The sequence below is a fragment of the Pongo abelii genome, chromosome 4, assembly GCF_028885655.2.
Source record: "Pongo abelii isolate AG06213 chromosome 4, NHGRI_mPonAbe1-v2.0_pri, whole genome shotgun sequence".
NCBI classification, from domain to species: Eukaryota; Metazoa; Chordata; class Mammalia; order Primates; family Hominidae; genus Pongo; species Pongo abelii.
Genome location: NC_071989.2, coordinates 185,157,075 through 185,181,492, shown reverse-complemented (window position 1 = coordinate 185,181,492; position 24,418 = coordinate 185,157,075). Strand labels below are relative to the sequence as shown.

At 41.9% G+C, this 24,418-nt stretch overlaps 1 protein-coding gene across 3 annotated transcripts in view; it reads right to left on the bottom strand.

The window, feature by feature from the left end:
- Positions 1-19,821, bottom strand: part of LOC100438975 (SUMO-interacting motif-containing protein 1) — a 43,874-nt gene extending 24,053 nt beyond the window's left edge. Inside the window, exon 1 of one of the 3 annotated variants that reach the window (XR_010140083.1) lies at positions 19,563-19,821. The gene's annotated coding sequence lies outside the window, so the exon portion shown is untranslated. The remainder of the gene's footprint in view (positions 1-19,562) is intronic. The other 2 variants (XR_010140082.1, XM_054556270.2) reach the window with 2 other exon arrangements.
- Positions 19,822-24,418: the final 4,597 nt, after the last annotated feature.

Here is a 24,418-nt window from a genome sequence, read left to right as displayed (position 1 = left end):
ATGCCTATAATATATTAAGTAATTTTTAAAAGTTAGCATGACCCCCATTGGGAAAGAATTATACATTTAAATATGTTTGTGCACACACAAGGAAAATTTCTGGAGCAATACACAAAAACTGTAGTTATCTAGAGTAGAAACAGACAGGGGCAGGTTCTTACATAAGAATTTCTTACCTGTATTTACAGTTTATGATTATTATTATTTTTGAGATAGAGTCTTGCTCTGTTGCCCAGGCTGGAGTGCAGTGGCGCGATTTCAGCTCACTGCAACCTCCACCTCCCAGATTCAAGCAATTGTCATGCCTCAGCCTCCAGAGTAGATGGGACTACAGGCACATGCCACCACTCCCAGCTAACTTTTGTATTTTTAGTAGAGACAGGGTTTTGCCATGTTGGCCAGGCTGATCTCGAACTCCTGACCTCAAGTGATCCGCCCGTCTCGGCCTCCCAAAGTGTTGGGATTATAGGCGTGAGCCACCACGCCTGGCCTATTTACAATTTAAATAATGTTTATAATTTTTTTTTCAGATGGAGTCTCGCTCTGTCACCCAGGCTGGAGTGCAGTGGAGCCATCTTGGCTCACTGCAACCTCTGCCTCCCGGGTTCAAGCGATTCTCAGTCTTCAGCCTCCCAAGTAGCTGGACTACCATGCCTGGCTAATTTTTTGTATTAGTGGAGATGGGGGTTTCACCATATTGTCGAGGCTGGTCTCGAACTCCCAACTCAAGTGATCTGTCCACCTCAGCCTCCCAAAGTGCTGGGATTACTGGCGTGAGACACCGTGCCCAGCCTAATGTTTATAATTTAAAATGGAAAAAATTTATTTTTTGAATGATATGATTATGTACCTTTAAAACATAAGCAAACCAGACAACCCACTGGAGGGTACAGGGTTTCCTTCTGGAGTGAAGTAAATGTTCTAAAATTAGATAGTGGTGATGGCTGCACAACTCAGAGAATTTTATGGTATGGTATGGAATTATACTTTAATAAAGCTGTTATTAAAAGACCCACTGGAATAAGGTAACACTTTACAAATTAGCTAATATAAAAATACGAAACTAAATCCCTACCAGACAGGAAGGAACACTTTGTCTTCATGGGTAGCCAGACCCACCAACCTCCCAAAGACAGCTCAGGATAAATGAGGGATGTTGGAAGTGATCTACAGGCTTACAAGGAAGCTGAACTTGATTTAAGACCCAAGTTAATTTCACATCTGATGTATTAAATTCAAAATGTAGATGAATTTTCCTTTCTATTCTATGGCATCTGCATACAGCTGTAGTGAATATTATATTAACAAGTTCACTAACGTATGCGATTGTGCCACTGCACTCCAACCTGGGTGAGAACAAGACTCTATCTCAAAAAAAAAACCTAGTTTTAAAAAACAATTTTTGTATTAAAAAACTCTGGTGAGTCTATTTTTTCAAAACCATCCATTTAAAAAATAGAATTATATTTTGTGACTTGCTTTTTTCCACTTAACTGTTTACTACTAGCATCCCCACCTGATGTTGCCTTGGAAACCTGGTATGAGGTTTGAAAAAGTTTGCCCCAGGATCTTAAAGATGGAGACAAGCGGTGGTAAACCTGCTCTACTAGTTACCATCTGGTTGAACCTACCTTAGTTTCCTCGTTTACCAAACAGGGATAATAATAACTACCTACCTCATGGGGTTGCAGTGAAGATTATGAGTTAATCCAAGTAAAGCACTTGACATGGTACCTGGCATAAATGCCAGCTATTCTTATTATGTGAGGCTTACCACGATTGATATGTTTAACCCTACATAGCACATAGTCATTCAGAATCAAAACACTAGCTCCATAAAAAGGCACCAAACCCAAGGAAGTCTTATAGTTTTACTGATCACCAAGAAGCAAATCTCATAAAATGAAAGTTATACTGTACTTCTGCTTAGAAAGACAATATTGTAAAGACATTAACTCTCCTTTAATTAACTTATAAAACTAATGTAGTGGTTCTGAACTGGTGCAATTTTACCCCCCATCCAGGGGCTATTTGGCAATGTCTGGAGACATTTTTGATTGTCACAAGTTGAGGGGTTACTACTGGCAGGCATCTAGCGGGTAGAGGTCAGAGATGCTATTAAATATCCTACAGTGCATAGGACAACCCCATGCAACAAATAATTATATGGCCCAAAGAAACAATCTAATGCAGTCTTTGACAAAATTATTCTAAAATTAATTTGGGGGAATAAATGGGTACAAATAGCCAGGACATTTTTTTGGGGGAAATAGTAAGGAGACACCTACGTACATATGTATGTGTTCCCCATACGTTGAACTGTAATCCCCAAGGTTGGAGGTGGGGCCTGGTAGGAGGTATTTGGGTCATGGGGGCAGATCCCTCATGGCTTGGTGCTGTCTTCACAATAATGAGCTATTGCGAGATCTGGCTGTTTGCGTCTGTGGCACCTTTGCAACCCCACTCTCACTCTCTTGCTCTCGCCATGTGATGTGCCAGCTCCCACTGTGGCTTCCACCGTGATTGTAAGCTTCCTGAAGTCTCATCAGAAGGTGAACAGATGCCGGCACCATGCTTCCTGTACAGTCTTTGGAGCCGTGAGCTCTTTTCTTGATCAATTACCCAGTCTCAGGCATTCCTTTTGTTTTTTAATTAAAAAAAACTTTTATATAAAAGTCTTTGATCCATCTTGAATTGATTTTTTGCATAAGGTGAGAGATGAGTATTCTCAGGGATTTCTTTATAGTAATGCAAGAACAGCCTAACACATATACTGCTTTATGAAATCCCGAAAGGTGTATCAAACTATAAAAATAAAACAGGAAAGTTATGGTATTGAATAAAGAAATCAATGAAACATAATGGAAAACCCAGAAACACAAGTAAATAAAATAATTTGCTATAAAAATATGTTACGGGCCAGGTGTGGTGGCTCACACTTGTAATCCCAGTGCTTTGGGAGGCCAATGTGGTAGGACCACTTGAGGCAAGGAGTTCAAGACCAGTGTGGGCAACATAGTGAGACCCTGTCTCTACTAAGAAATAAATTAATTAATTAAAAAAATTAGCCAGGCATGGTGGTGTTTGCCTATAGTCCTGCCTACTCAGGAGACTTGAGGCAGGAGATCACTTGAGCCCAGGAGTTCAAGGTTGCAATGAGCTATGATTCTGCCACTGCACTCCAGGTTGGGTAACAGTGAGATTCCAAAAAAAAAAAAAGTATTACAAATAATTGGAGAAAAGATACTTGTTTTAAAATGACTGACACAATTGATAACACCATATTTTATAATCTAATATCTGGAATGTTTCCATAATACATATATAACCAGGATGTATCCTATAATTAATGTGTGCATTTCATGTGGTAGTGTTTCTTTTTAGAAAAGGTGTTTTTAAAATGACAGCAAGTCTTAGATTTGTTGTTGTCTTAGAAATAAGGCAAAAAATTAAATTTTATCCTTAAGTAAAATGACTATTTAAGAAAGAAGGACAAAACTAAAGGTCTAAACATGCCATAGAAGGTCTGAGTATATCATGGAAAGTTTGCGAAGGATGAATTTACAAAAGAAATTTGTGGTGACCAAGTTGGCTATAATTAGAAGAAACTTACTTATAAGTATTTCTAAAGACTGCTTCAATTAAAAAATACATGTGTGTATATACATTTATACACATTGATATGAAAACTAAAATTTTGGCCTCCTATATTAGAACAATGTTTTCTGGAAGTATTGATCTGCTTTTAATAACATTTGCAAGAGATTTTGACCTAATTCTGAAATTTGTTTCTTAAATTTTCAACCATCTTCTGAAGTGCAGCTTTTTTTGTTGTTGTTTTTTAGTCTTCCTTTCTCTAATATCAGTTTTAAAATGAATCTTCTTCATTTAGAAGGTAATTTCATGTTTTGAGGTAGAGTTTTCCTGTGGAAGCTTCTCAGATTCATATTTCAGTAGTTAAACTTTTGCTATATCTTGTTTCATGTGATTTGCAGGTCAGACATTTCTGCCTTTTGGTCTTCCGCTTTCTCTCCTTGAGAAGGTATATCTTTTTGTTTGGTGAGGTGATAATTCTCTTTTAACTTTTTCATCTTCTGTAATTTTTTTTTCTCCAGCTCTAACTCTGCTTTAATGGCCTGATACTGAAATGTTGTATCTTGAAGGCCTAGAAAAGTTGTTTTCCTCCAGTAGATCCTGATTCCGTGCTCTTGGCTTTCTTCCTTCCTTTCTTTTTTTTAAAAAAAAAAAAAAAAAAAAAAGACAGTCTCACTCTGTCACCCAGGCTGGAGTGCAGTGGCACCATCTTGGCTCACTACAACTTCTGCCTCCGGGTTCAAGTGATTCTTCTTTCTCAGCCTCCAGAGTAGCTGGGGTTACGAATGTGCGCCACTACACCCAGCTCATTTTTTGTATTTTTGGTAGAGACAGGGTTTCACCATGTTGGCCAGGCTGGTCTCAAATTCCTGTCCTCAAGTGATCAGCTCGCCTCGGCCTCCCAAAGTGCTGGGATTACAGGCATGAGCCACAGCACCCGGTCCTGAAGATAATGTTTTTATGACTTTTATTTGAAACATTATCGGTTGTTTTTTTTTTGAGGTGGAGTCTTGCTCTGTTGCTCAGGCTGGAGTGCAGTGGCACGATCTCAGCTCACTGCAACCTCAGCCTCTGGAGTAGCAGGGATTATAGGTGTCCACCAACATGCTGGCTAATGTTTGTATTTTTAGTAAAGACGGTGTTTCACCATGTTGGCCAGGCTGGTCTCGAACCCCTGACCTCAGGTGATCTGCTCACCTTGGCCTCCCAAAGTGCTGGGATTACAGGCATGAGCCACCGTGCCTAGGCAGGTTCTTTATTTAAATATTTTGTTTTCTAGATTTAAGGAAACCTTTTCTTTCTCTTAAGCTACTTATTAGTTTACAGTGATTTGGTATACTTTGTGAACAAAGGTGGAAACATTTTTTTTGTCCCTATTTGATTCCTCTAAAATTCAGAAACTATCCATGAGTATTCTTATTTTTTTATGGCAAGAATTATTTATATAAGTTTAATAAAATTTGCTCTCTCTTTATAACAGGATGCAGTTGGAAACATTGGTTATATATATTACCAAGGCTTTGACTAGAGCATCATATTTGAGAATGTGCATATAATGCCTGGCTTCAAGGGTTCCCAGCCTTACAGTGAGTAAGGCTGTTAATACATCTGTTCTTAGATTATAGCCCTGTGCATTTTCTTTGAGTTCCTGTTATATACTGGTAGACTGAACTAAATCTTAAATTCTTCTAGATTCCTCCCATCTTTTCTCCCATGAAATTAGTAAAAACAGGAACTGCTCTGTTCCTGAAATCCTAAAAGCTAAAGCTAGATAAATTTTAAGGGGCAAGTCTCACGGCTGATGATGGGTCACACAGAAAGTTCACCAAACCATCCAGTGCCATAACCAGAGACATTCAAAACTGCAAACCAGGATAATAAGCTGACATTTTCATGCTGCAGACAGCTTTTCCCTAGACGTTAGAACAAGACTACATAATCAGACTCCTACTCCTCTTAATCCTACCTTTTCCACTTGGCAGGATAACAGTGTAATTGAAATTTCACAATCAGCAGCTTCTGTTGGTAACTTGACAGAAACTGGTTTAAGGGATCCTTTGGTCCATCTAGTGGGTGACCTTGGCAACATCCCTAATACAACTGTTGCTCTCTCTCTGCTGTAATTCCACCCAGTCATGGGATCCCAGATGATGAAATTGGTCTATATTATCTATTAGTTAAATAAGGAAATTTCTGTGCTGTTGCTAATACTTTATGCTGTACCTAGATAATGGCCTTTGGGAAAGTTGAGACCCATATAAGCAAAATAAGAAAACAGGCCACACAGTTACAAAAGGTGTCACCTAGTTCTCTGTGGTCATTTGATTTATTCAATCGATTCAAAGGTTTAATTGAACCTTGAATCCTAGGTTCATGGCTGAAAACTATTACACAAACTGAGATTATCATTTTACTTTCTATTTTTCTTTTTAAACTTTGTAGCTATTACTTGTTAAAATTCTGCCAAACTACAATGCCTAACAGAATAATGCTGGCCTAGCACTTTGAGGTAATAGGAAACACCTATGGAACTGATAAAATTAAACTTAATAATGAACTCCAGGTAAACTTAGCTTGAGAGCTACTCCCTCCAAACCTCCCTTGTTGCTCAAATGTGGCTAAGAGTTTTGACACTGACTCCTAGTTGTCAATGACTCCCTCCAACATGGAATCAGACCAACAATCCAGGATAGGTCCATCCTGGCACTGAGGGATATCAAAATTGAACTATTTCCAGGCACAGTGGCTCATGCCTGTAATCCCAGAACTTTGGGAGGCTGAGGCGGGTGGATCACTTGAGGTCAGGAGTTTGAGACTAGGCTGGCTAACATTGTGAAACTCCGTCTCTACTAAAAATACAAAAAAATTCTCGAGCAGTATCTTTAGAAGAGCAACCCCAAGACGCATAATCGTCATATTCACCAAGTTGAAATGAAGGAAAAAATATTAAGGGCAGCCAGACAGAAAGGTCGGGTTACCCACAAAGGGAAGCCCATCAGACTAACAGCGGATCTCTCTGCAGAAACCCTACAAACCAGAAGAGAGTGGGGGCCAATATTCAACATTCTTAAGAAAATAATTTTCAACCCAGAATTTCATATCCGGCCAGACTACGCTTCATAAGTGAAGGAGAAATAAAATCCTTTACAGACAGGCAAATGCTGAGAGATTTTGTCACCATCAGGCCTGCCTTACAAGAGCTCCTGAAGGAAGCATTAAATATGGAAAGGAAAAACTGGTACCAGCCACTGCAAAAACACACCAAATTGTTTTTGTTTTGTTTTTGAGATGGTGTCTCGCTCTGTCACCAGGCTGGAGTGCAGTGGCATGATCTTGGCTCACTGTAATCTCCGCCTCCCAGGTTCAAGCCATTCTCCTGCCTCGGCCTCCCGAGTAGCTGGGACTACAGGAGCGCGCCACCACACCTAGCTAATTTGTGTATTTTTAGTAGAGAAAGGGTTTCACTGTGTTGCCCAGGATGGTCTCGATCTCCTGACCTCATGATCTGCCCACCTCGGCCTCCCAAAGTGCTGAGATTACAGGGGTGAGCCACCGTGCCCGGCCAAACACACCAAATTGTAAAGACCATTGACACTATGAAGAAACTGCATCAACTAATGGGCAAAACAACCAGCTAGCATCATAATGACAAGATCAAATTCACACATAATATTAATCTTAAATGTAAACGGGCTAAATGCCCCAATTAAAAGACACAGACTGGCAAATTGGATGAAGAGTCAAGACCCATTGGTGTGCTGTATTCGGGAGACCCATCTCATGTGCAAAGACACACATAGGCTCAAAATAAAGGGATGGAGGAATAAATTACCAAGCAAATGGAAAGCAAAAAAAAAAAAAAAAAAAAAAATCAAGGGTTGCAATGCTAGTCTCTGATAAAACAGACTTTAAACCAACAAAGATCAAAAAAGACAAAGAAGGGCATTACATAATGGTAAAGGGATTAATGCAACAAGAAGCGCTAACTATCTTAAATATATATGCACCCAATACAGGAGCACCCAGATTCATAAAGCAAGTTCTTACAGACCTACAAAGAGACTTGGACTCCCACACAATAATAGTGGGATATTTTAACACCCCACTGTCAATATTAGACAGATCAACAAGACAGAAAATTACCAAGGATATTCAGGACTTGAACTCAGGTCTGGAACAAGTGGACCTAATAGACATCTACAGAACTCTCCACCCTGAATCAACAGAATATACATTCTTCTCAGCACCACATCTCACTTATTCTAAAATTGGCCACATAATTGGAAGTAAAACACTCCTCAATAAATGCAAGAGAACGGAAATCATAACAGTCTCTCAGACCACAGTGCAATCAAATTAGAACTCAGGGTTAAGAAACTCACTCAAAATTGCACAACTACATGGAAACTGAACAACCTGCTCCTGAATAACTACTGGGTAAGTAACGACATTAAGGCAGAAATAAATAAGTTCTTTGAAACCAATGAGAACACAGACACAATGTGCCAGAATCTCTGGGACACAGCTAAAGCAGTGTTTAGAGGGAAATTTCTAGCACTAAATGCCCACAGGAAAAAGTGGGAAAGATCTAAAATTGATACCCTAACATCACAATTAAAATAACTAGAGAAGCAAGAGCTAACAAATTCAAAAGCTAGCAGAAAGCAAGAAATAACTAAGAGCAGGGTAGAACTGAAGGAGATAAGAGACATGAAAAACCCTTCAAAAAAAAAATCAATGAATTCAGGAGCTGTTTTTTTTTTTTTTTTTTTTTTTGAGACAGAATCTCGCTCTGTTGCTCAGGCTGGAGTGCAGTGGCGTGATCTCGGCTCACTGCAAGCTCTACCTCCTGGGTTCACACCATTCTCCCGCCTCAGCCTCCTGAGTAGCTGGGACTACAGGTGCCCGCCACCATGCCCAGCTAATTTTTTGTATTTTTAGTAGAGACGGGGTTTCACCGTGTTAGCCTGGATGGTCTCGATCTCCTGACCTTGTGATATGCCCACCACAGCCTTCCAAAGTACTGGGATTACAGGCGTGAGTCACCATGTCTGGCCAGGAGCTGTTTTGTTGAAAAGATTAACAAAATAGATAGACTGCTAGCCAGACTAATAAAGAAGAAAAGAGAGAAGAATCAAATAGACACAATAAAAAATGATAAAGGGGATATCACCACTGATCCCACAGAAATACAAACTGCCATCAGAGAAGACTATACACACCTCTACGCAAATAAACCAGAAAATCTAGAAGAAATGGATAATTTCCTGGACACATACACCCTCCCAAGGCTAAACCAGGAAGAAGTTGAATCCCTGAATAGACCAATAACAAGTTCTGAAATTGAGGCAGTAATTAATAGCCTACCAACCAAAAAAAGCCCAGGACCAGACGGATTCACAGCCAAATTCTACCAGAGGCACAAAGAGGAGCTGGTACCATTCCTTCTGAAATGATTCCAAACAATAGAAAATGAGGGAATCCTCCCTAACTCATTTTGTGAGGCCAGCATCATCCTGATACCAAAACCTGGCAGAGACACAACAACAAAAAAAATTTCAGGCCATTATCTCTGATGAACATCGATGCAAAAATCCTCAATAAAATACTGGCAAACCAAATTCAGCAGCACATCAAAAAGCTTATCCACCACGATCAAATTGGCTTCATCCCTGGGATGCAAGGCTGGATCAACATACGCAAATCAATAAATGTAATCCATAAACAGAACCAATGACAGAAACCACATGATTATCTCAATAGATGCAGAAAGGGCCTTTGATAAAATTCAACACCCCTTCATGCTAAAAACTCTCCATAAACTAAGTATTGATGAAACGTATCTCAAAATAATAAGAGCTATTTATGACAAACCCACAGCCAATATCATACTGAATGGGCAAAAGCTGGAAGCATTCCCTTTGAAAACCAGCACAAGACAAGGATGCCCTCTCTCACCACTCCTATTCAACACAGTATTGGAAGTTCTGGCCAGGGGAATCAGGCAAGAGAAAGAAATAAAGGGTATTCAAATAGGAAGAGAGGAAGTCAAACAGTCTCTGTTTGCAGATGACATGATTGTATATTTAGAAACCTCATCGTCTCAGCCTAAAATCTCCTTAAGCTGATAAGCAACTTCAGTAAAGTCTCAGGATACAAAATCAATGTGCAAAAGTCACAAGCATTCCTATACACCAATAATAGACAAACAGAGAGCCAAATCATGAGCGAACTCCCATTCATAATTGCTACAAAGGGAACAGAATACCTAGGAATACAACTTACAAGGGATGTGAAGGACCTCTTCAAGGAGAACTACAAACCACTGCCCAACGAAATAAAAGAGGACACAAACAAATGGAAAAACATTCCATGCTCATGAATATGAAGAATCAATATCATGAAAATGGCCACACTGCCCAAAGTAATTTATAGCTTCAATGCTATCCCCATCAAGCTGCCACTGACTTTCTTCACAGAATTAGAAAAAACTACTTTAAAGTTCATAAGGAACCAAAAAAGAGCCCGTATAGCCAAGACAATCCTAAGCAAAAAGAACAAAGCTGGAGGCATCATGCTACCTGACTTCAAACTATACTACAAGGCTACAGTAACCAAAACAGGATGATACTGGTACCAAAACAGATATATAGACCAACGGAACAGAACAGAGCCCTCAGAAATAATGCTACACATCTACAACCATCTCATCTTTGACAAACCTGACAAAAACAAGCAATGGGGAAAGAATTCCCTATTTAATAAATGGTGTTGGGAAAACTGCCTAGCCATATGCAGAAAACTGAAACTGGGCCCCTTCCTTACACCTTATACAAAAATTAACTGAAGATGGATTAAAGACTTAAATGTAAAACCTAAAACCATAAAAACCCTAGAGGAAAACCTAGGCAATACCATTCAGGACATAGGCATGGGCAAAGACTTCATGACTAAAACACCAAAAGCAATGGCAGCAAAAGCCAAACTTGACAAATGGGATCTGATTAAACTAAAGAGCTTCTGCACAGCAAAAGAAACTATCATCAGAGTGAACAGGTAACCTACAGAATGGGAGAAAATCTTTGTAATCTATCCATCTGACAAAGGGCTAATATCCAGAATCTACAAGGAACTTACACAAATTTACAAGAAAAAAACAAACAACCCCATCAAAAAGTGAGTGAAGGATATAAACAGACACTTCTCAAAAGAAGACATTTACGCGGCCCACAAACATATGAAAAAAAGCTCATCATCACTGGTCATTAGAGAAACGCAAATCAAAAGCACAATGATACACCATCTCACACCAGTTAGAACAGCAATCATTAAAAAGTCAGGAACCAATAGATGCTGGAGAGGATGTGGAGAAATAGGAACACTTTAATCTATTGGTGGGAGTGTAAATTAGTTCAACCATTGTGGAAGACAGTGTGGTGATTCCTCAAGGATCTAAAACCAGAAATACCATTTGACCCAGCAATCCCATTACTGGGTATATACCCAAAGGATTATAAATCATTCTACTATAAAGACACACGCACATGTATGTTTATTGCAGCACTATTCACAATAGCAAAGACTTGGAACCAACCCAAATGCCCATCAATGATAGACGGATAAAGAAAATATGGCACATATACACCATGGAATACTGTGCAGCCATAAAAAAGGATGAGTTCATGTCCTTTGGAGGGACATGGATGAAGCTGGAAACCATCATTCTCAGCAAACTAACACAGGACCAGAAAACCAAACACTGCATGTTCTCACTCATAAGTGGAAGTTGAACAATGAGAATACATGGACACAGGGACGGGAACATCACACACCAGGGCCTGTTGGGGGGTGGGGGGCTAGGGGAGGGATAGCATTAGGAGAAATACCTAAGGTAGATGATGGGTTGATGGGTGCAGCAGCCACCATGGCACATGTATACCTATGTAACAAACCTGCATGTTCTGTACATGTATCCCAGAACTTAAAGTATAATAATAATAAATAAAAAATTAGCTAGGCATGGTGGCACTTGCCTGTAATCCCAGCTACTCGGGAGGCTGAGTAGGAGAATCACTTGAACCCGGGAAGCAGAGGTTGCAGTGAGCCGAGATCACTTTGCCTGGGTGGCAGAGTGAGACTCCATCTCAAAACAAACAAACAAAACACACACACACACACACAAACCTGAACTATTATACAAGCTGATTGGCAATGTTGTTTTTGGGAAAACATCTTGATCAAATGAGGGAAATGTGAGTTGTCAGTATCAAAATGGAGTCACTTGGCTGGGTGTGGTGGCTCACACCTGTAATCCCAGCACTTTGGGAGGTCGAGGTGGGTGGATCACAAGGTCAGCAGTTCGAGACCAACCTGGCCAATGAGGTGAAACTCCGTCTCTACTAAAAATACAAAAAAATTAGCCAGGCGTAGTGGCACATGCCTGTAATCCCAGCTACTCAGGAGGCTGAGGCAGGAGAATTGCTTGAATCCGGGAGGTGGAGGTTGCAGTGACCCGAGATCGGGCCACTGCACTCCAGCCTGGGTGACAGAGCGAGACTCCGTCTCAAAAAAAAAAAAAATAAAAGGAAAAAAAAAAAACCCTTGACAAACAGAGCTAGGGAAGGCCATGAAAGGAGGACTATTATGCACAAATGCCTGATAAGTACCAAAAAAGGCTCTGCAAAAACCACAACCTTACAGAAAAAAATACTTCCATGAGGACGTCTGCCCAGCAACTGCCTGCTTGACCTTGGACTGGAGCCACCCTTGTCATTAATCCTTGCAGATAAGGATAATTATCTCAAAACAATTATGTAATCCTCCTCATTTTTCCTTTAAAAGCTTTTGCCTTCCTTTACCTCCCTGAATACACACATAGTTTATTACGGCTCACACACTCCGGCTGCAATGCCATTCCTGAATAAATATCACTTTCTTTTTAGAGAGTCGCTGTCTGTTAGTTAGGTTAACATAAGCATGACAACTAAGAAATCATAAAGAAAAGGAGTGGCAGAATTGACTATATAAAAATGTAAAACTTCTGTAATTAAAAAAACAAAATCAAAAGTTGAAAGAAAATTCTAACATGTATGACAGGAGGCTATATTAGTTTCCTAGTAAAAATTACCAGAAACCAGGTGGATTTAAGGAACAGAAATTTATCCCCTCACAGTCCTGGAGGCTAAAGGTCTGAAATCAAGGTGTCTATAGAGCCACGTTCTCTTGAAGCCTCCAGGGAAGAATCTGCTTCGTGCCTTTTTCTTAGCTCCTGATGTCGCCAGCAGTCCTCGGTGTTCCTTGGCTTGCAGCTGCATAACTTCAGTTTCTTCTTCCACTGTCACATGGCATTCTTCCCCTGTGTCTCACATGTTCTTCTCATAAGGACAGCAGTCATGTTGGATTAAGGGTTCACCCTACTTGGCACGACCTCATCTTCACTGATTATATCTGCCAATGACCCTATTTCTAAATAAGGTCACAATCTGAGCTAATGGGGGGTTAGAACTTCAGCACATCTTTTTGGGAGATACAATTCCACCTATACCAATCTTTAATATATAAGTAGATTTTACAAAATGAGTAAGAAATGCTGGCCGGGTGCGGTGGCTCATGCCTGTAATCCCAGCACTTTGGGAGGCTGAGGCCGGTAGATCACTTGAGGTCAGGAGTTTGAGACCAGCCTGACCAACATGGTAAAACCCCGTCTCTACTAAAAATACAAAATTAGCTGGGCGTGGTGGCGCATGCCTGTAATCCCAGCTACTTGGGAGGCTGAGGCAGGAGAATCGCTTGAGCCAGGTAGGTGGAGGTTGCAGTGAGCTGAGATTGCGCCATTGCACTCCAGCCTGGGCAACAAGAGTGAAACTCCCTCTCAAACAAAAAGAAAAAAAAAAGAAACATTATAACACCGCAACAGAAAAATGGGCAAAGGACAAGCATAGGGAATTCACACACACACCCTATGTGTTTCCAATAAACATAAGCAAGATGTCTGGCTGTACTATATGTGAGCACACTCCCTTATCTCCAACCTCACTAGCTGCTCTTCCTCCCTTGGGCTATGCACTATGGTGTTCCCTTGGGCTATGTTCTGGATGTTCTTCCTCTTGTCGCCTCAACCTAGATGATTTTATCCAGGTCAATGACTTCACTATAACCTATGCGCTAACAAGACTAAATTGTATCTCTAGTCAGGACTTTTCTTCAGAGCTCTAAACTCAGTACAAATGTTATACTTGGCATCTCCAGTTGGCTATTTCACAGGCATCGTAAGTTTTATACCTTCAAAACAGAACTCTTGAATCTTCCCTCTAACCCTGTTCCTCCCAAGTCTGCTTCATTTCAATGCATGACACCAACATGCATTCAGTTGCTCAGGCCAGAACTCAGGGCATCCTTCTTAATTCCTTCCTTTCCCCTTGTTATCCACATCCAAGTTGTCAGGACCTGATAAATCAGGACCTGATTTTAGTTACTAAATATCTACATCCCTCCACTCTCCCAGTCTGTACCACCACTCCAGTCCAAGCTACAGTTATTTCTGACCTGGACTACTACAGCCAACCTTCTAACTGATCTCCCTAATTTCACTCTTCCCCTCTTACAGTAGGGTGACTACACTTCTGCTTTGTTTGGGACAGTTCCAGTTTTCACCTGTTGCTTGACATCCTGGTCCAGTTAGCATCCCTTTTCATTTGCAAAAGTTTCCCAATTGGATGATAAATTACATGGTCTCCCTACTTTACCATCTTTTCTTTTCACGGTAGCTAAAGTCATCTCTAAAAAATGTAAATCAAGGCTAGGTGCAGTGGCTCACACCTGTTATCCCAGCACTTTGGGAGGCCGAGGCGGGTGGATCATGAGGTCAGGAGATCTAGACCATCCTGGCCAACATGGTGAAACCCCGTCTCTACTAAAATACAAAAAATTAGTCAAGCGTGGTGGTGCGCTTGTAGTCCCGGCTACTTGGGAGGCTGAGGCGGGGGAAATTGCTTGAACCTGGGAAGTGGAGGTTGCAGTGAGCCAAGATTGCAACACTGAACTCCAGCCTGGGCAACGCAACAGAGCAAGACTCCATCTCCAAAAAAAAAGTAAATCAAATCATGTCACTGTCCTGCCTAAACCTTCAAAGATTTCTTAATGTATGACAATAAAATCCAAATCCCTTATTGTGGTCTCCAAAGCCCTATAACCTAACCTACCTTCTTCTCATCTCTTCTGACTCTGTCCATCAGTCGTTACATTGCAGCCTCACTGGTTTTCCATTCTTCCAGTAAGTCATGCTCATTCCCGGCTCCAAACCTTTGGTTTTGTTCTTCCCTTTGACAGTGCCTTATTCCTCTAGATCTTATAACTAATTTGTTGTCATTTTAGTCTCTGATCAAATATTAACTCTTCAGAGAGGCCTTCTCTGAAAACACAATCAAATGTTCCCAATCCCACCAGTTACTCTCTATTATACTGTTCTCTTATTTGTTAGTTTGTTTACTGCCTATCTTTCCACAGTAGAATGTAGTTCCATTATCATCTTGTTCACCTCTGGTCCCCAGGGTTACAACATATGCTCAATAAATATTTATTGAATAAATGAATCATAATCAAAAAAATAAAAAATAATGACATCTTATGGAATCTGGCTATCAAACAGCAATGATTAAAAGAACAAAAATACCGTATTTTTTTCCCTAACACTCTGTATTATCACCTGACATTACATTTATAGTGTTGTTTACTATTTGTGTCCCCTCAGTAAAATGAAATCTCCATGAGGGCAGGGACTTGGTTTTCACAGATGTAGTCCCAGCACCTCTAAGAGTGCCTGGTATATAATAAGTGTTCAATAAATATTTATGGAATAATGTAACAATACCTAGGGGTGACTAGGCAGCAGAGAGAGGGATATGACTGGCCATATACCACTGGTAAGAATATTAATGCACAATTTCCGTAGGAAATTTGGCAATACAGTTGATTCCTGAACAACACAGGTTTGAACTGCATGGGTCCACTTACAAGAGAGTTTTTTTCAATAAATATATTGGAAAATTTTTTGGCGATTTATAACAATTTGAAAAACTCACAGACGAACTCCATAGCCTATAAAAATTGAAAAAAACTAAGAAAAAGATATGTCCTGAATGCATAAAATATATGTAGATACTAGCCTATTTTATCCATTTACTACCATAAAATCAACACAAATCTATTATACAAAGTTAAATTTTATCAAAATTTATGCACACACTTACTGACCATACATGGTGACATTTGCAGTTGACAGAAATGTAAAGATGCAATATTAAATCACAACTGCATATTTTTAATTTTTTATTTTATTTTTAATTTGTATCACAACTGCATAAAATTAGCCATAGAATACACTGTACTACTGTGATAATAATGTACTACTACCACAGACATCTGCTGCTGTTGTGGTGAGCTCAAGTGTTGTGAGTATCCACTTAAAATGCCATGTGACACTAATCAATTTCTGCATTACTTCCCAGTAAACTGTGTATCACAGTAAAAAGTGTTCTCTCCTGGGTTTTTTTCCACATGTATTTGTTTAATCATGTGTAGGGTAATATCGTAAACCTTGAATAACACCATGAAACCCATACAAAGTGCTACTAGTGATGCTGGATGTGCTCTCAAGAAACAGAAAAGTTGTGACATAAGAAAAGTTGAATTGCTTGAGATGTACTGTAGATAGAGGTCTGCAGCTGTGGCTGTCCCCTCTTTCAGACAGATGATTTATCTTGTAAACAGACGATGTAAACCTATGGTATTGACAAATACAGTATAGTACTGTAAATGTATTTTATCTTCCTTATGATCTTAACATTTTTCTCTTGCTTACTTTACCATAAGAGTCCATATAACATACAAAACGTGAGTTAACTGCTTATGTTACTGGTAAGGCTTCCAGTCAACAGTAGGCTACTGGTAGTTAAGTTTTCGAGGAGTCAAATGTTATATGTAAATTTTCAACTGCATGGGGCGGGGGGGTTAGCAACCCTAACCCCTGTGTTATTCAAGGGTTAGCTACATATAAAGTAGGGCACACCTTCTGACTCAGCAATCTAACTTCTAAGAGGAACTTAATAAACAAATGAACAAGAGTACAAAGACTATGAGGGAATTTTCACTGGGTTCTTAGAGAAAATTTAGAAATGAAGGCATAATATTAAGAGGAGGTCACAAAAACATGTATGGGGAGGACACATACGTATGTATGTATGCACATGTGTATATACAAGTAAACATTTACATAGACATACATCAAAATGTTAACACTGGTTATCTTTGGATAGTGAGATTACGGGCAATTTTAATTTTCTTCTTTATACGTTTATAAAAATTGTATAATTAGATCAACAAAATTAACTATCTGAAAATGTTCTGTTTTTATAAGTAAAAAAATGAAAAACAAAAAACCCCAAACGAAAAAGCCATGATAAACACAGAAACACACCTCATCGACTCAGTGAAGACTAAAGCCCAGGTTAAGAATCAAGAGTTCAGAAATGTCAACTTCAATATTAGACATGGCTTTCTCAAATTCAAGCAAGTTACTTCCCCTTAGTCAATATTTATTTAAAAAAAAAAAAGAAAGATGTAAAAGTTGCTTCTTTTATTTCATTGCCTGTGAAGCTCAAGAGGGACAGGCCTGGGCTTAGAAACAACACAAAAAGTGGCAAAAGCTATCATTTATATGAGATCCTTTCCTTGCATTTGTCTCATTAAAAATTTCAAACCATCCTGCTAGGTAGGCATTAATGTTCTCAGGCTCAAAAGCTGAGAGCTGACAGAACTTTCCAAAACTCAAATAGTTGCTATGTTGGAGATACTGATTCAGAAGTCTCTCTGACCTCAGAGCCTTCAGGAAAAGCTACAGAGAAAAGGGCACTTTTAGACGTTATAACCTTGCAAGTCTCTCAATGCCTCTGATCTTTTACATGGTTATCATACCACTCTTATCTAATTTGCAAAAACGATAAAACGAGAATAAGCTTGGAGCTTTTAGAGAGCTGGAATAAAAATCTGGAGAAGCATGATTTAAATTGGGTACTGCTCTCTGGTACTTGCCCTTCATTTCGATTCAACTCAAGGCTCAAGATCAAAATGCTTGCTTCAGTGGTCACAAGGGGGGGCAACAGTGAGAGGGTACGCCCATGTACGTGTGTGAAAGACCACAAAAGACTGAGATAAGCATGGCATCTGACCACTGAAGAAGGAAGCTGGACCAGAATGAGGGAAAATGGACAACACTTGGGAGGAAAGGAAGCAAGTGGGAAGGACAAAGTTAAACAGGTACTGAGAGAAGAGGCTATAGGAATGAGGAGGAACTAGGAGGAAAGAAGTATTTTTTCCCTTCCACCTTTTTTCTCTCTCTACTCTTTTCTTTGATGATCTCAGTCACTATTAGACCTTCAATACTCCTTTCTGTTTGCATGATTGCCAAATATCTCCACTCTTGCCTTTTCTCCAACTACTGAGCTGGCCACATCCATCTACATCTCCTATTAACACTGTAAATCCAGTAGGTCCAACCTGAATTCAGCATCTCCTTCATCTCAAGCCTGCTGCTACTTTTATATGCACTTCTCTTATACTTATCAAACATCCATCTAAACCATTCTCTCTCTCCATATTCTTTCAATAGTTCCTTCATCCAACAAATATTTATTGTGCATCTATTATGTCCGGCACATTCAGCCACAGCCCGAGATACATCCATTCACTCATGAAGTTGGGTCATTTTTATCTTGGAAATCTCTTCTCTTACTACCCCATGAGCTGCCTAACTCAACTAAATTGGTCTCTAAGACGTCCTGAGAACCCCTCTTGCTTGAAAAATAATATATATTAACTAGTTTTGCATGCTATTCATTCTATAGTGAGCATCTAGCACTTGGCACTGTACCTCGGGCACAGAAGGGGTTCCCAATGGAGGTTTAGGGACTGTAAATCCGCTAGAAAGGGAACAGGGGCAGCAGAAGCTAGGAAACGTCTTGAACGAGTATTTGCATAGGAAGCATGGCAAACTGTATGATCTATACACATAACATCAGCTTGATAATCCTTGTGTTCCGGGAGATGGCTCTGGGAGGCTGGGGAGATGGTTGGAAGCCTTCTGAGAGAAAGCTCCACCTCCCACCCCTTGAGTAGGTCCTCAATAACCACCTGATGAATGTATCACCTTATGAGGGGACCATGGATGTTGTGTTCGCCGTTGTATCCCCAGCCCCTACAACATCTGGCCCATAGTAGGGATTCAATAAACATCTATGCAGGATTCTCGAAAGGCAGATAACTCACCACCTCATGAACGACAAAGACGAAGGAGTTCTGAGGGAAACAGAAATAGTGCGCGAGGTTTCCTTCCCTATTCCTTCAGGGCTTGGTACAGGGTAAGTGCTAAGGAAATAAATCGCCCTCCTGTACAACTCCAAAATCGGGCCCCTCGCTCTGCAGTCAGGCCCTGGAGCGCGGCCACCATCTGGCTCAGGCCCGCGCTTCCCTCCCTCCCAGCCTGGGCTCCTGCTACCTCCCTGCACACATCTGTGCCCATCACAGGCCAAAGAATTACGCGCTCCCGCTTTCCTGCACCGGCCCGGCCCTACACCCGAGCCCCCACGTCCCGCCGAGGCTGCGAGGACGCCCGCGGCCCCGGCCCGAGACCCCAGCCCCTGCAGCAGGCGCGCCAGGAGCTCGTCCGTGTGCTCGGCCGCTTTCCAGCCGCAGTCCTCTCGGGCTTCAGCGCTGAGCCCGGGAGGCCCGGCCTCCCCGGTCCCTGCCCGGGTCCCTGCCCCGGCCCGCCGCGCTCCCCGGGCCCGAGAGGCCGGGAAGGAGGCAAGGCGGGAAGTGGCTGAGCAGCTGTGAGGCGCCAGGGGCGGGAAGCGGGCGGCAGGCCCAGCCGAGGGTCGCGAAGACGCGCGCCCCCAGACGAGGCGACGCTCACTCACCACGGTCCGGCGGGGCAGCGCGCCGGGGGTTCGCGACAGGGCCCGGCGCAGCCTCCGCGACCGGCCCGGGCGGGCGCCCCCGGAGCTCTCAGAGCCGCTGTCGTCCGAGATCACGATGAAATCCTCCACGGCTGCGGGCCCCGACCGAGCCAGCGCGGGGGCGGCCGGAGACCCAGGCAGTGGCGGCGGCGACGACTTCGGTTCCTGCTTCTGAGGCGGCGGCGGCAGCGGCGGCGGCTCCAACCCGGGCCATCACCACGCCGGCCCCGCCCCGAGCCCCGCCCCGCCGGACCGCCAAGCCCCGCCCACCGGCGACGGGCGGCTGGGGTCAGGGCCGGGGTCGCTGTGCTTCGCGGCGGCGCGGGTCCTCCCTTTCCCAGGAGGAAACAAAAGAGAAATGGAGTCGCAGCCGGCTTCAGCAGGTGTTGGGGCCAGGAGTGCGAGACGCCGAGGCCGCGGGGACTTCCCCACCTGCTTCCAACCGATGAAAGTGTGAAGTGAGGCGCGCCCAGTCCCACCCTGCCCAGGTGTGAAGCGCCTCCCGGACTGAGAGGGCCTTGACTGAGGGGCAGGGAGAAAGGTCCTGGCCCCCGAGTGAGCGAGGGTAGGTGACCTGGCTTCTGGCCGAGCTAGGGGAGAGAGAGACCCCACTTTTTGGTGCACATGCGCATGTGTATCTGTAGGATAAATGCCTAAAAGCGGACTTACTGGGGCAAAGGCCGTGTTTTTGTAGTTTTGATAAATGATGCCAAATTACCTTCCTAAATTGTACCAGTTTTGCGATTTCACCAACAATATGTGTCTCTCAGGAGTTTAAACTGAGATTTAGAGCAGGGGTGTCCAATCTTTTGGCTTCCCCAGGAAGAAGAATTGTGTTGGGCCATACGTAAAATACACTAATGGTAGCTGATGACCTAAAGGAAAAGAGTTGTGGGAAAAAAAAAAAAAACTCTTAATGTTAAACAGGGGGTTAAACAAGTTTGAGGTAGACAGTTGTTCAGTTGGTATCAGGATCAGAAGCCGAAAAGGTGCACAAAAGAAGCCATGAACTAGCAGAGGCCATGAATAATTAGATGTTGTGAATAAGCAGAAGTTATAAAGGTGAAAAAGGTTGTCCCCAGTAGAGGAATCGGTGGGTAATTGGCTGGTTGGTTGGTTGTAGGGCAGGACCATTAAAATCAAGATAGGACCTAATGGTACATTAAATGTGGGGTATTGACAAAATCCTGCTGCTCAGCCTCCAACAGTTTTGCAAAATATGTTAACAGATCCAAAGAATAATGTGTTTAATAGGAGGGGGATTTGTTCCTAAAGGAATGGTTATCAGGTGCTCTCCAAGCACTGTCTAATGCAGTGTTTTTCACACTTCAGTGAGCATCAGAATCCCCTAGAGTGTTTGTTAAGACAGATTGCGGCCGGGTGCGGTGGCTCACGCCTGTAATCTCAGCACTCTGGGAGGCTGAGGCGGGTGGATCACTTGAGGTCAGGAGTTCGAGACCAGCCTGGCCCACCTCGTCTCTACTAAAAATACAAAAATTAGCTGGGCATGGTGGCAGGCGCCTGTAATCCAGCTACTTGGGAAGCTGAGGCAGGAGAATTGCTTGAACCCGGGAGGCGGAGGTTGCAGTGAGCCGAGATCGCGCCATTGCACTCCAGCCTGGGGGACGGAGCGAGACTCCATCTCAAAAAAACAAAAACAAAAAACCCAACAAAACACAGATTGCTGGGTTGCTGGTATGGTTTGGATCTGTGTCCCCACCCAAGTCTCATGTTGAATTGTAATCCCCAATATTAGAGGTGGGGTCTGGTGGGAGGTGATTGGATCATGGGGGTGGTTTCTTGTTAATGGTTTAGTACCGTCCCTTTGGTACTGTCCTTGTGATAGCGAATTCTCTTCAGATCTGGTTGTTTAAAAGTGTGTGGCACCTCCCACCTCGCCCCTTTCCCCATGTGACATCCACTCCCTCTTTGCCTTCCGTCTTGATGGTAAGCTTCCTGAGACCTCCTCAGAAGCAGATGCTACTGTGCTTCCTGTACTGCTTGCACAACCGTGAGCCAATTAAACCCCTTTTCTTTATAAATTACTCAGTCTCAGGTATTTCTTTATAGCAATTCGAGAATGAACTAACAATCACACATCAGATTTTCTGATTGAGAAAAAGAATTTTGGGGGTGGGGCCCTGAAATTTGCATTTCTAACAAGTGCCCAGGTGATGTGGATGCTGCTAGTCTGGGGACCACACTGTGAGATCCACTGGTCTGGTGGACAGGGAGTTTATGCCCAGCAGATTTCAGACATTCTGGTCCAATGGGTGAAGTCACCCTTGTGAAAGGATTCATTAAGTTATCTTCACTTAAAGCTATTAAACATTTAGGGTTGTGATCTCTCACACCTGTAATCCCAGCACTTTGAGAGGCTGAGTTGGGAGAATAGCTTGAGGCCAGGAGTTTGAGACTAGCCTGGGCAATATAGCAAGACCCTGTCTCTACAAAAATAAAAACAAATTAGCCAGGTGTGGTAGCGCATGCCTGTGGTTCTAGCTACTCAGGCAGCTGAGGCGGGAGGATCCCTTGAGCCCAGGAGTTGGAGGCTGCAGTGAGCTATGATACTGCCCCTGCACTCCAGTTGGGGCAATAGGGTGACACCCTGTCTCAATAAAACAAAATGAAACAAAATACACAACCATTTGGTGTGTCTGACTACCTGCTTGCTGAAACACTGTCTTCTGTAGGTTTCTGTGATGCTGTGCTTCTCTCACCACTTTTTTTTAATCTCCTTAGCTGACTCCTATTCCTCTACTCACTCCTTAAACTCTTGATGTCCCTTAGAGTCCTGACATTGGCCACCTTTACACATGGGACCTCTTCCCTCTACAATCTCAACTATTCCCTGGCTTCAGCGATTGGTTTTATGCCAGTGGCTGCCACGAGTTTATCTCAGCCCAGTTCTGTCCTTAAAACTCCAGTTGTATATATCCAAACATCTGCTGAAGCTCATAGGCCTCTCAGGTTGAATATGTCTAAAGCCGAACTCACCTTTATGCTCCCCGCACCCACAAAAAAGCCTGCTCTCTTTGTGTGTCTTATGGTGATGGCTCCACCAGCCAGCAATTGCTGAGGTGAAAAACCTGAGTATTGCGCTTGATTTCTCCCCTTTCCTCAACAAGTCCTGTCTGTTTTACCTCCTAAACATCTCCTGCATCCCTCTACTTCTTTTGGCCTCTGCTGCTGATTGTAGCCAAGCTCTGGCCTACTCTACTGTGGCAAGACACAAGAGTGTTCAGATTGTATCTTTCTCATCAGCCATCCTGCCTGAAATACAGGAAACTCAGGACCCCTGGTGGTATAATATGAGAGCAGCTTAAAAGTACCCTGGCCTTACTTGGCAACCCAGGTGGGATGAATACTGGCTCTAATGTTGGCCTCCTTAAAGCTATAAGTAATGTCACTTATGTTTCCTTGGCCATCCTGGATTTGTCTTGAAGTGTGCCATTTACCCAAGACTTCCAAAGTGATTGTATGTTTTTCAGAAATTTGTGTATTTTTTTAAGGTGACACTTTTTCATAGACTCACTCCCCCCAAACCATACATTAGTCTCATGTAAATTGAGAGGCTAATGTATTTTATGCATCCAGCGAATACTGTATTTGGTGAGTACCTGCTAGATGCTAGGCATTATGTTAGGGGTCAGGGATAAAGCAGTGAGCAGGACAGCTATTGCCTCTGTTCTCAAAGAGCTTAACAGTTAAGGAGGTATCACTAGTTGGTTAATGAAGAAAAAATTGTTTCTTTTCTTTTAAAATAATTTTTAATGAAAAATTCATACATGAAAAAATGTGTGAAGATGCAAATCAAAACCACATTGAGATCCTACTTTATACCCATTTAGGATGGCTATATTTTTTAAAAAACAGAAAACAAATTTGGGCAAGGATATGGAGAAATTGGAACCACTGTGCGTTGCTGGTAGGAATGTAAAATGGAGAAGCAGCTGTGAAAAATAGTTTGGCAGTTTCTCAAAAAGTTAGATGTAGAATTACCATATGATTCAACAATTCTACTTGTAGATATTTGCCCAGAAAAACTGAAAACGGGGACTCAAACAGGTACTTGTTTGCAAATCTTCACAGCAGCATTATTTGTAATAGCCAAAAGGTAGAAACACGTCTTCCTCAGCAGATGAATGGATTAAAAAAAGTAGTATATACATATAATAGAATAATATATTCAGCCATGGAAAGGAATTAAATTCTGATAACATGTCACAACATGGATGAACCTTGAGAATATTATGCTAAGTGAAATAAGCCAGATACAAAAGGACAAATATTATACAATTCCATGTATATGAAGTACCTGGAACAGGCAAATTCACAGAGACAGATATTGGAATAATGGTTTTCAGGGGTTGGGGATGGGGAGAATGGAGAGTTATTGTTTAATGGGTATTGAGTTTCAGCTTGGGATGGCAAAGAGTTCTGGAAGTGGATGGTGGTGATGGTTGCACAACTTTGTGAATGAACTAATGCTGCTGAATTGTACACTTAAAATGGTTATAATGGTAAATTTTGTGTTATGTCTATTTTACCAAAATAGAACACACTATGTGCATGGTTTTCTTTTATAGAATTTAAGAGCATTACAGACAAGGCTAAAGGCCCCTTTTGCCACCTCCCCCATCCAGATTCGCAATTCACCGTTTTCAGTGCTGTTATGTTTATTCCTCTAGAGCTGCTTCTGTGTATTTACCTAAATTCATGTGTACTTACTAAAATTAAATACATTTTTAGCTTTATCGAATAACATATCTGCTCTGGTACAGAGTTTTTTTTTTTTGAGACGAAGTCTTGCTCTA